Genomic DNA, 11,698 nt, shown 5'->3' with positions numbered 1-11,698 from the left:
AATTAAGCCCAACAATTTAATTAAACAATTTTAATCAATTAGGCGCAATGACTTAATTAAACAAATCTAATCAATTAGGCCCAATAACTTAATTGTTTAATTTAATTAATTAGACTCAATGACTTAATTAAATAATTTAATTAATTGGGCTTAATGATTTAATTAAATAATTTAATTAATTAGACACAACTTAATTAAGCAATTTTAATCAAGTGCTTGAGAAGCTGATAACTTTTAATTTGATTAAGTCCAACTTAATCAACTCTCTCATTTTATTTTCAATATTTATTTTAGGTGTGTGACCCATTAGGCTTCTAATATGTTGGTAATGAACTAAACATATATTTTTTAAGTTAAACTTAGAATTAGATAAATTTAAACTACTTTAAATTTATCATTAATCAAGTTAACTACCTAGACTTTATAGACCAAGATTGGGATCTAGCAATCCATCATGACCACTTAAATGTTAGAAGAGTCAAGATTGTTTGACTCAACCTTTCAGTGATCAACCTTTCAGTGATCAGCCTTTTAGTATAATTCATTCCCTCATCATATATCCCTGAGATGACAAGAGCATGGTGCAGTGTCTACTCTTATTGATCTCCATATTCATTCTTAAAGTTTGATTATTTGCTTTATAAAGATTTAAGAAACTCCTTTCATATTCTTCAAGTCACCTTGGCGAAGGACTTTAATAAGGTAATATCAACCAAGAACAGTTAGGATATGTCCTCTTCATCACTTGGGGGGATGATTACTATCTTGACCATTAATTTGCCTTCACATGCTTCATGCTATACCTAAAAGCATCCTGTTTTGGCATCCTTGATTAGGCACCCGTAAGGATGAAATCAAAGCATAGCACTCCACATATAAGAGAACCTGGTGTCTCAAGTCTAGGAAGTATTTACACAACTGACACATGAGAAGTATTGCATAGACACTTGAGTGAAATACCAAATACACTTCCCATTGCGGGTCAGGTTCAATGAACTTGCTCTTCTAGGCAAGCACCTACATTTTAGTTCCTAGTATCCCTATACTTCAACCTATGAGATTGGTTGCTTACTTCTCAAATAAGGAACATAGAATATACCAATCTTTAGGTATCATTGATGTCCGATCTCAATGATATATTGATCGGGAACATTTTGAGGTTACATTTTGATGCATAAGGATCTCATAACTGTAACACATTACGGTTTTCCTACAAGGCATATTAATCTCATGGACTTCATCCCATTAAACATATAACTTGTTATAATTAATGTCTTATTGATATAGGAAACCTTTAATCATTCAACTTGAATGATATCGTTGCATGATTGGAATCAAACCTTAACCAATCTCAATTAGCTGCAAGGCTCATCCCAATAATAAATACGTTTAGAACTTAAACACAACATACACATAGCCATACATTGGCTAATTCACTAAGTCATTAGACATCCATTACATAACATAGGGCATCTACATGCCATCATATTCCGTTTAAGACATACTTTATATGCATAGCGGAAAAGCACATAAACCATGACTCAGACTATGAAGTAGCAGGGTGTTAATCAACAAGAAAACCTAGCAGCTATCAAAATTGCATGGTTGTCTAAATGACAATGCTAGACTCTACTCCTTCCTGTCTATATTTTTGCATATTACAACTGAAATAAGTGAGTCATACTAGTACTTGTTGAGTGGGAGCATAAGACAATTGTAAACGTGCAGGCATAGTTGTTACACATATCCTCTATTCATGCATGCATATCATTCATCATAAAACATATACATATAAGACAAGTCAATCGTCCCTTGTCAAACATAGTTTGTCATAATCCTAGTAGCCATACTATGTTGCATATCTCTGGTCTATTAACATATTAAGGTGGTGTGATCATCCTCACCTTACTCATTCAACATTATTACCAACATAACTATTTGTCAATATAATCTACCATATGAACTGGTCCATCATACGGCTATCTACATACGTGATTCAGCATACATACTTGATAGTGCTCACCTTGACACTAAATCATAAGCTCTCTAAGCTTTCATCATGTCAATTTTGCACACAACATTTCATTTGGCTCTTACCTTAAGCCTTTACATTCATCATCAATTCATAGACATCGTATTAAATAATTCAAATTTCAAGTCCTAAGGCATGCCATTATGTAATCATAACGTCGCATCATAGAGTGGTCTTCCTTGGACATAGCATTATAGCGTACGATGGCCAACTAATGGAGAACATACAACATCATGTCACACCCCATTGCCATGGTAAACAATGGAGTCAAGTCACACCCCATTTTCGAGCAAATGACGGAGTCTATACTCATCATACAATACCGTGTCACACTTCATTGCCACAACAAACGACAGAGTCGAGGCATGCCCCATTGCCGAGCAAACGATGAAGTTTATGGTCATCACCTGGAATAATCTCAATGAATGGCATCATAGCATTACAAGTGGGAATCACAAGCGGGACAAAACTGTCAAGAATTTTGAGAATATGGTGCCTTGAAAAATAAGTATATTCTCATGTTTAATTTCATTTAATTTATTTATGATAAAAGTACCTTTTAATTATAAGACGAAGAGTTTGTTTAGGTAAGCGTTCATTATCTAGTTATTAAGGTACCATGATTCTATTGAGATATTAAAACACATTTGTATGAAGAGTCATACATTGGAGACATATTTTAATTGAATCTAAAAATTGTTCACAACCATATAATAAAGCTGGTCACTTTATTGTGTTAAAATTGTAGTGTCTAGATTACTACCAACGAAACGAATGTGATTCACTTTAAAGGAATGATGAGTCTTAAATCATCAAAATGGTTGACTTTGAGTAATGACATTGTAACATGAACTAGAATCATGTGAGAATCAAATTAAAGTTTAACAATTACTTAAATAATGATCTCACACTCATGCATTTGCTTATAGTAGAACTAAAAACCTGATGGATAGTGGACTTGTGTTTAATCTCCTAATAATCTTTGATATAGCATGAGCATGATCAATATAAAGCATTGGTTTAGACTCCGTATGTTGGGATTATAATCAAGATGAACATCTGGGAATATATATCCAAAAAATAGAGTTCATAGCATTAACATCACTTCTAGTGATTTGAGAAGATTGGTGATTAATCTAGGCCCAATGGATTGTTGAATTAGCTACTCATCACATCTAGATACTTAAAAGATTAGATCTAGAGTATTGAATCACTAATTGGATGAAATTTGAGACTAAAAGACAAAATTGACATAAAAGGTAAAACAATAATTTCATCTTTTGTCATTGGATGGTTATGAAGGTTTAGAATATAAAGTTTGCACTTGGACAACTAATAATTAATATCAAATATTGAATTATTTCTTGTAATTATAGTTAATTCAAGAGTGCAACTATGAATCTATGGTGGAGTGATTTAGCCTGAATTATTTTTAATGAGATTATGAATAATTCTAAGTTTACTAGAGCTTGGAATATCTATATCTAAATAGATTCCCCACTTAGCTTCGTAGAATTCAACTTGTTTAGGTTGAAATGCATGTTTTATTTGATTAATTAAATTGTATACAAAAATGGCAGCTTTAATATGTTTGTCTTAATTTAGATAAGAAAACATGTTATGTCTTACTTTAGACAAGAAATCATGTTTAGTCTTAATTTATACAAGAAAATATATTTGTCTTAATTTTAGAGAAGAAAAATATTTTTTGTCTTAATCTAGATAAGAAAACATATTTGTCTCCATTAGATAAGATAAAATATTTTTATCTTAATTAAAGATAAGAGTGTCTTAAATTAAGGTAATGCTAGGAGGATTCTTGCAAAATGAAAATAAACATCCATGTTGATAAAAAGAGACTCCATGTTTGACTATTACTCCATTATTTATTATTAATTTTTTTTAAATAAAGATGGATAATAATAAAATAAGAGTTATTATTCAACAAAGAGTTTTATTTTATCAAGAACTCTAAATGATAATTAAAGAATTAAACTATTTATTTTTTAATTTTAATTTTGATAATTATGGAACATGTTTGATTCTTCCATAATTTTAAATGGATGGTTAAGATTGATTAAAAGGTATTTGATATTGATTAAACCTTTGAGGTAGTGTTTTAATAAAAATAGAATAGATTAGAAGAAAAAAAACGTACATGCTTTTTCTTAAAAAAGTTTTCAGTTGTCATGTCTCGCCTCTTCCTGCTAACTTTGTCGTATCTCCCATTCTTGGTTTAATTTTTTGAAAGAAAAATAACAATTAATTTTTCAAAGAAAAGTGAGACAAAAATCAGTTTTTATCTTGTAGTGTAGCATTTCACACCTTGTCCACTCAAGGTTTAAGTTGAAAGCATTCTTGAAGAATAAGTGATAAACTTGTTTGGTGGAAAAATCAATCATTGGTGCAGTGGTGTCCAAAAATAAGAATCTCAAAATAAAAGTTATGTTTTTCTCTTACTTAATAGATTCTTATTTTTTAAGATGTGAGTAAGTTGCTTACAATAAGAATGATGTGTGTTTTCACTTGTGTAATTGCATTGCTTGCTTCCTTTATAAAAGAATTTTTTTAAAAAAAAAATCCATGCTTTATACAATCACATCAATCCACTTTAGATTCAACTCTAACAAAACCACCATCCTTGTAGGCATTATACATAGTCACAGAGATATGAACACACTCGACCGCATAATATCGATCGTTTGGAAATCCTCCACGGACGGAACATACATATCTCACATCATATCATCACTCGAAATCATCCACAAACGGCACATAGTACTCAACATAACTCATTATTCATCATCCTTGTCACCATACATATTCAATCATTCGTCATTATGCCTCGATTCTCATATTCAGAAAGTACTCAGGAGCATATTAATCACTTAGCCTAGGACAATCCTTCTAGGCAATCACATCATTCTCATAACATTCACTAGTCTAGACATAACATTTCTAGACATATTTTTCATATGCACATTCATCATAGTATCATCATTTCCATAACATTAACTCATATTTGCGTTAACATCATTAGCCTAAGCATAAATCCTTCTAGGCCTAACACATTATTCTCTAACATATTCGAGTTTAGGAATTCTCCCTCTAGACATGTTTATAGTTTATACATAATATACATTATACATTTTCATTATTAAAGCATGCATGCGCTCTAGTCATCATGCTTTTATGCATCAAAATATCCCTACCCACCTTGACACTTTGGGTGTTCCTTTATCCACACTTGCACACTTTAGCTCAACAACTTAATATTTGCAAATGGGCAGAATTCTTACTCCCAATAGTCATTTAGCATTTAACAATACATACTAATCAACATTTACATCAAAATTCTCGATTTCATAACCAAATCTTGGCTTTCATATTATTTCTAGCTTTTTTAAAAATAGCTAAATCTTTAGCATATTAACAAATAAGCTCAAATCTTTCAACAATAAGCTCAACAATAAGCTAATCCATACCTATAGAAGTTGGATTATGCTATTGTTTACCCTAAATATCTAGTCAACTCAAGGGAGCAATTTCTCTGCCAAAGCTACATCAATTTAAATTTAAGTTATCAATCGTTTAAATTAGACATCAATCAGTAAGAACATTTAATCTTATCTCTAGAAGCATTTCCCAAGCTCCATATTTACTCCAAACAACTCCAAGTGCTTCAAAAATTCATTCTTGGAAGCTAAGGTTTGGTTTTAGAGAGAAAAACTGAAAATCATCAAACAAGCTTTTTAGAGGTGGAATATCCTTCCTTTAACACTTAGAATCCATGATTTATGATTGGAATTTGGTGAGTTTGAATGGTGTGAAAGTTGAGAGCCAATGGGCAGAGAATAAGAAAATTGGGAGAAATATGAAAAAAAAATCGAGTTTTGGGACTTTTAAGCCCAAACTGATTTGGTAGTCTAGGATTGATTATGGGAGTCTTAGAGTTGATCTTGAACCATATTGTTTACCCTTGCTTCCATTTCACTACCTAAGATCGACTACAAAGGCTCTATACTCGATCTTAAGCTAGTGCATTCACTCCCCCAGCCTTTTACTTCACAAATTCCATCCTTTATGCACTAGGATCAACTCCTTGCATCCAAATTCATAAAAATTGGTTCTTTTGAAGTCTAAACTCATTCTGGATCTTCCCCACAACCTCTAGTCATTCAGATTTCACTTGAATCAACACACAAGCCCATCATGCATGCTAATTCTCATTCTTGCTCTATATCACATAATATATCAATTAAGCATAGCGTAATTTACATACATATCATACTCAATTTAGTGCCAAACATATGCACTATATCATTTATGTGCCAAGTGTATGCACAATAGCCTTTAAGCTTTTACATACTCATACTTTTCATGACCATCTCTTTCTATGGACATAGGCATTCCTCAGGTTCATAAACATACACATTGAAGTTCTCATCAACTATAAGTTAGTCTAGCATCATGCTTGGCTAACATCAAGATCGGGGGTGTTACATTAGAAAAGAAATATTGCTTTCCAATATACAAAGAATTGATGCTACATTATAGAACTTGATTTAAACCATGGGAACTTGTGTTTTAAAGTGTTCAAATAGATTTTTCTTTTCAAGAATAACTCCAAAACACTTTTGAGGAATGTTTTTCAAGTTCAACATAATTTTCATTTAATTTCAAAGCATATTTAGATCATTCAATTTTATCATTTACTAAGGTCAATTTTAAAGCTAATAAATCACTATCAAAATCACATGTTTCTCATTCAAGATTCCTTGAGCCTTAAGTTCTTTTACTCAACTATCAAGGCATCATTCTTTCTTTGTATTTACTACTCCATTCAACCTACTTAAAAGGCATTTAAGCTTTCATTCAAACTTCCTTGTAATCCATTGTAAAGATTATACCTTAGCCTAGAAGGGTAATGTGAGAGGTTATACCTTGACTTGGAAAGGTAGTGTATTTGGGAGTGGTTTTACTTTAACCAAACCAAAAGGTCAAAAGTTAACTCTCAACCCTTGAAACGACTAATGTAAAAGTTAAGTTTGAGTCTTGAAAAGACTTGATTGTAAAAGTTATACTTGAGCCTTGAAAAAGTAGTTTTCTTAATTGATTCAAAACTCCTTGGTGATCCAAGGAAGAGGACGTAGGCATTGAGGATGAACCTTTATAAATCTTGTATCTTCTACTTGTTTGTTAAAATTGCTCTTCATTTTCATTGATTTCTTAAATCTATTTTTGAATTACTTATAAAAAAATTTCTACAAATATCTTTCATTGTTTTCAAAATTTTTCATTCCTACTTTGTAAAGAGTTCTTTAATCCTCAAAGGGTTTTAAAGATTTTTTAAAATACTCAATTCACCTCCCTTCTTGAGATTTATCTTTTGAGCTAACCTTCTAACACTTGTAAAAAGGGACAAGGAATAGGGGAGCATGGCAACCAAACATGCCATTGCAATTTATATTAAGTTTCTGCAAGGTCAATATGAGTTTTCTAATCAACGATTCTAGTTTAATTTTTTAAAGTCAAAATGAATGAATTATGGGTTTTTAAAGCTAAGTGTAGTATAAAGTGCATAAATGCTGTCAAAAGTGTGAAAAAGGGTATGTTTAGTTGAGGGAAATAGAATAGTCATTCCCCTTATTCCTAAGTCTTCTTTAAAAACTTGTTTGCTTTATGGAATGGTCATTCTTAAAGAAACTTGAGTGGCTATTTTTTTTTGAAAGATGAGTTTTTATTAATGATAAGCTGAAATGCCGTGGGGAGTCTTCAACGTTGAGATTTGGAGACTCCTGTTGGCATGGAAGCTATCATAAGAAGAGCCTGTTCTGAACAATTACAAAAGGAGTAACTGCTCAAGGAGCACTTGGCAACATCTCAACACAAATAATCTCAAAAACAAGCAGAGTTCTGGATAAATCCCTAAACAAAAGTCTAATTACTAGTAAAACTCTATCAGAGTGATAAGAATAATGAGTGTTTTAAAACAAACCACCACCCACCGTGGACTCGAACCCAGAATAACCTTTTAACCGACACAACAGTATCATGATGCACAAGGACACAAACAAGAAACAGAGGCCACACGCAACTTCCTCCTGATCGATTAAGTTCTTTTTTTCTATCTCTTGCTCGACGGCCACCCTCTCATGCTGCACCACAGGATGCACCAGACCTAGATAAGAATCAGTGCACGTCAGAGCCCCAAACACAAGAAATTAGTCATAGACATTCAACAAATCAACCTGACCTTGCACAGCTCCCTTGGCAAAGCTATCAGCAAGTTGATTAGTTTCTCTGTAGATGTGCTTGAATAGCTATTACCAAAGGGGAATTGGGTAATGGCTATTTTGATTGTGGAGGAATAACTCAAAAATTTTATTACACAACCTTTAAACAAATTTGGAAACTGCTATCTATATAATATAAATATTTTTCCATTTTTCATATTTCCTTTCTCTTTCTGCCTCTCTCCTTCCCTCTCAGAAGTCCCTCCACTAGTGAAGGGTGGCAAAGGTGACACGACATTGGTGCCAACTGCAAGAAGAGTCGGTCCAGCGTTCCACGACCGGATTGGATCAAGGAAGCACCATACTTGATGTCCACTGCCATATCTAGCTATAGAAGCATCGAATCTAGCACTCCTTAACCAAATCCCATTGTGGGGAGCTAGATCGAATCACAAGAAGCACCAGATTTGGTGCTTGTCTACCGAATCCCTCCATGGACAAATCTAGCCATAAGGAATGACAGATCAGTGCTCTATTACGTCAGCCACATTTCCAATGGCTAGCCAATTGAGAGAAAGAAAAGGAAAAAGATGAGAACACCAAAATGGAAAATTTTTTGAAAAAGAAAAAAGTTAAGAAATACATTTTAAATTTTAAAATTAAATTAAAATTTTAGTTATAAATTATAAAAATTAATATTTAAAATTTAACTCTTAATTATAAATTATTAATATTTAATATTTTAAAAATGAAAATAAAGAATAAATAATCATATTAATTATAAATATAAATATTTTAATTAAACTATAAATTGTTAATATTTTAAAAATAAAATAAGCAATCATATTTATGTTTTAAGAAAAAATATATTAATATTTTTAATAAACTACAAATATAAACATTTTAAATTAAAAATCATATATTATATAAAAGATATTTTTATCACATATTCTTTTACTATTTTAAAAATTTATTTTTCAGACCAAATATTCCTATCATATTCCATTTTGGATCAGATTAAAGAGTAGTTATTTTTATTTTATTATATTCCTATGAATAGCCATTGTATTGGCTCTCTAATTTGTTTCATAAATCAAACATGGTATAAGAGCATTGATATGTCCGGCAAGCTTAACCGAATAAACTCTAAAAATCTCATGTAAAGTTGGTCGAAGTGCTAATGCCACCGATCACTATGGACGATCATGTCAAAAATCAATTGAAAAATCCTAAGTTCTGCTTTAGAAATGTCTCACTTCACTTTTCATAACAAATCTTGGGAATTGACAATAATACAAGAATTGTCAGAACATCGGACTATAATTATAACAATTTGGAGGAAAAATCTTGTGGTTGACAAAGATCGGTGGGCAGAATAGAAAGAAAGAAGAACAAATCAAAATCATCTTTGAACCCAGTTTTACATTAAGAGAAATAAGAGAGGAGAGAACGTTGTTTAACCATTAGGATTTAAGTAGATGAAGGAGAAGCCGCAGCAGGCGTTGGAGAGGAGTATCAGATTCTGACATGCAAATTGTGTACACTGGAATTGGATCTTCTTCTCCTATGAAGTTGCAGCAGAGCATTCTCAAACGTGGACCTGAGCAAGAGAGCACCTCTGCTGCTGCAGACGACATGTGTCCTTGAGCTTGCACTCCCGGTGGTGTTTGTGTTTGGCAATGCAGATGGTATCATTCCTTCCTCCTCTAAATCTAATTCATGCCCGTCTAACAGCATGGACCCCGAATCCACAGAAACCATCAAACATCTTCTCTTGATCTTGAGCTTTGAGACAGTTGCCTGCGTCACCCCTCGGCATCTCTTCACCTTCAACTTCACTAGATTCGGGCACCCTTCGCCCACGGCTTTAACCCCGGAGTCAGAGATAGCGCAGTTCTTGACGCAGAGCTTCTTCAATGCAGTGAACTTTGCACCAATGAATTGCATCTCCATGTCCCCCACAGAATCGGTGTTACAAAGCGCCATTCTTTCAAGAACAGGGCAGCTAGAAGCGAGGACATTAAGAGAGGAGACTGTGATGGGAACTCCCATGAGCACTACCTCTTGGAGGCGGGGGCATTTGGCTGCAATTGACAAGAAGCCCGCCTCGCCAATGGCCCGGCTGCCGAACCTGCACCACGCATCGATGTGCAGCTTCCGAAGCTTCCTGCAGGAATTGGCGATGGCAGACAATCCATCATCTGTGCAATCAGTAGCCCTGCTGAGGTAGAGCACTTGGAGGTGAGGACAAGAGGTGGAGATGGCAAGGAGGCCTGGATCCCCCATCTGCACGTTCTCCACTTGTATCTCCACAATGCTACTAGGAGTCTGAAGACTCTCCAGCAGTACCGGATCCCAGTTGCCAGAACTCCGACAGACAATCAGGGTCTTGAGAGTCTGAGCGGTGGAGCAGAGAAGCGGAATGAAAAGGCGAGCGTTGTGAAGATCCTTGAGACACAGCCTCTCAAGCTTATTACGACTATAACAACTGTTGGCGTTGAATTTGTTGTTGAAATAGGATTGCTGGTGCTCTTCTTCTTCTTGGTCCTGAAGTGTCAAAGGAGTGTTCTGGGCGTCAAGCTTGCGGAGACGCTTTAGTGTGAGATCTTTAAGGGAAGGGCAGTTTAGAAGAAGAGAAACGATGCCTCTGCTACCGACCCCACATGAAGCAAAAGAGAGCTTAGTGAGAAGAGGAGGGCGGTGCATGGAGAAGGCTCGGAGACCGTTGTCAGTAATGTCGACGCAGCCCTTAAGTTTGAGCTTCTTGAGAGATGGCAGCAAGGTGGGAATGTGAGCCAGAGAATCATCGTCGATGCTGACAAGCTTGCGGGAACATTTGAGGGAGAGGACTGAGATGGAGCTGAAGCGAGAGAAAAGTGAAGGGAGCCAAGGAGAAATGTCAGAGCCAGCAACTAAAACCAGGCGTTGCCTTGCCTTGGAATCCACATGCCTCCAACGCTTGCACACGAGGGAGCAGTTGTTCCTGTCGTGGCAGCCAAGCTTACCAAAAACCCATGCCAGGCATTCGTCTGGTAATGTCAGCGAGAGGTCTCCACTCTGACAGAAATTACTTTTACCACCGATGCCAGCTCCTAAACCAGGCCAAGAAGAGGAGGAAGAAGAGCCTTGACCCATCAACACACAACAGGCCTTGGTTGAGTCTACTGTTTACCAGTACTAGCCCGAAATAAACCATAGAAAAGCGAACAGCCAGGGAGATGTGGGTTTCGATCGGTCGGCTTATTAAAGATGCAAAAACAGCAAGAAGGGTACCCAGCTGGCAGTGATATGGTCTTTTGGGGTGCTGGGAGAGAGAAGGGACAGGAGCAAAGGGATAAGCATTGAGAAAGAAGAGTGTAATTATGCACTTGGTCCTGGGGAACCAAAAGTGGCATATTGCAGGGAGAATTACGTGTGGGTGTGTTGGAGG

The 11,698-nt window shown here is 34.9% G+C and overlaps 1 pseudogene; it reads right to left on the bottom strand.

Annotated features, from left to right (window-relative positions):
• Positions 1 to 9,502: 9,502 nt before the first annotated feature.
• On the bottom strand, positions 9,503 to 11,698 carry LOC110411021 (F-box protein SKIP2 pseudogene; annotated as a pseudogene).

The sequence above is a fragment of the Theobroma umbraticum genome, unplaced genomic scaffold (genome assembly GCF_002168275.2).
Source record: "Theobroma umbraticum cultivar Fairchild unplaced genomic scaffold, ASM216827v3 scaffold_56.0, whole genome shotgun sequence".
Taxonomy (NCBI): domain Eukaryota; kingdom Viridiplantae; phylum Streptophyta; class Magnoliopsida; order Malvales; family Malvaceae; genus Theobroma; species Theobroma umbraticum.
Note: the sequence above shows the minus strand (reverse complement) of the source record. Positions and strands in the feature narration are given on the sequence as shown.